A 1,768-nucleotide genomic window follows, 5' to 3' on the forward strand; every position below is an offset into this window, starting at 1 on the left:
ATATGCCAGGTCTTGAAGCCACCTGGGAAAGGAGGCCAGAGAGAAGGTCAGCAAACACTGAATTTCAGAACTGAGTCTCTCACTGACAATTTTTTTTTTTTTGGTACTAAAGCCTTTACTGTAATAAACCAAATATATTTACAACTTATACCAATGTTTAACCTTCAACAGAAATACAAAAAAACATTTCACAAGATACAAAACCAGGAAACAAGTTTGTTGGAGACACCACTGCTCTACAAGGGACGGAAGGGAGGTGAACTGCAAGAACAGAAAGGTTATCTCACACTCGAGCAAGGCATGACCGACAGATCACCCAGAAAGAACAGAACAGGCTCGCACGTGGGTCAGCAGCTTCCATTCCTCGGTCCTACCAAACCCTTGGCCCCTCTGTGCACGTGGCCTCTGAGCTCCGTTTGCTCTAGGTAGACAGGTGACCTTCTTGTGGGTGGCATCATCATCTCCTCTTTGTAGACTCCAAAGTAGTTTTGTGTCAAGGTTTGGAAATAGGTTTCTGTGTTTTGTTTTTCTTTTAAAGTTACAACTTTTTGATTTCTAAAATTTTGTCCTAATTCAACTGTAAATGTCAAACCATATCATGTTTTCAGTAGATGGCTTCATAGACTGTAGCCTTCTTGTCCCGAGCCAGTGACTACATACTTACCATGTACAGATGTCACAGCTAAGCACTGACGAGGACTCTTTGGACTGGAATATACTGGCTCCATGGGGGCCTGCCAAGCCTTGAGGAGGTTATCTTTTCCAGTACTCACAAACCATTTACCACAATAAGCAAATTTCAGGGAGACCACGCAGCTCTCACGGAGGAGCAGCCGGTACTTGTCCAGCTTGTTCACATGAAGAACCTCCATGTTGCTGCTCTTCATGCCCACAGCCAGCCACTCCCCGGTCGGGCAGTACCCCAGGGACAATATCTGTGAGGTGAAGTCGTGCTGCTGCAGCTGCTGCCCTTCCCGCAGGTCCCAGGACCTGACCGTGTTGTCCAAACCACCTGTCCGGAGCTTGGTGCCATCGTTAGAAATGTCAGTAGAGCTGGCTCTGTCTGTGTGGCCCTGAAATTGCCTCACCAGCATCTGGTTGTACAGGTCCCACATGGTGATGTTGCCGTCGCTGCAGCACAAGAAGCAGACTTTGGAATTGGGGCTGATGGCCAGGGCATAGCAGGCAGGGGCCGAGGATGTCAGCTCCACCTTGATGCACGGGGTCAGAGCTGCCAGGTCCCAAACAGACAAAGTACTGGCTTCCCCTCCCACTATGAAAGTGCAGCCATCAGGCAGCAATTTACAGGAATGGAGATAATTATCTCTCTTCAGACAGTCGAGCTGAGAGGGGACTCTTATTGCCAGGGTGGCTGATGTCCCAGATCTTGACGCAGCCCTTCCCACCCGTGTACCCATGTCTCAAGGGGTTGCTGATGGTCACCACACACATCACCTCCCTGTGGCTGAGCATGTTGATTGGACAAGTATGTCAGGGGATTCCAGGTCCAATGACGGCTTGGCGGAGGGACAGGTTGCATCTGACTGTCTTCAGTGATATCTCACTGACATTTGAAGGGATGAAAACCTACCCAGGTCTTAATTACAACCTCTGGAAGGAGGGTTCTGGCCTCTAATGTTGGTGGAGTAGTTTGTATTGAAATAACCCTCCTGCTGGTAACAATCATAAATTCTGGGCCACCTCCCCCCACCATTTATTTTATTTTATTTTGTTATTATAATAAGAACACTTAACATGAGATCTGCCC

At 48.0% G+C, this 1,768-nt stretch overlaps 1 pseudogene; it reads right to left on the reverse strand.

Annotated features, from left to right (window-relative positions):
* Positions 1 to 604: 604 nt before the first annotated feature.
* LOC103584246 lies at positions 605 to 1,560 on the reverse strand (annotated as a pseudogene).
* Positions 1,561 to 1,768: the final 208 nt, after the last annotated feature.

This window comes from Galeopterus variegatus, unplaced genomic scaffold (assembly GCF_000696425.1).
Source record: "Galeopterus variegatus unplaced genomic scaffold, G_variegatus-3.0.2 Scaffold47939, whole genome shotgun sequence".
Lineage (NCBI taxonomy): Eukaryota > Metazoa > Chordata > Mammalia > Dermoptera > Cynocephalidae > Galeopterus > Galeopterus variegatus.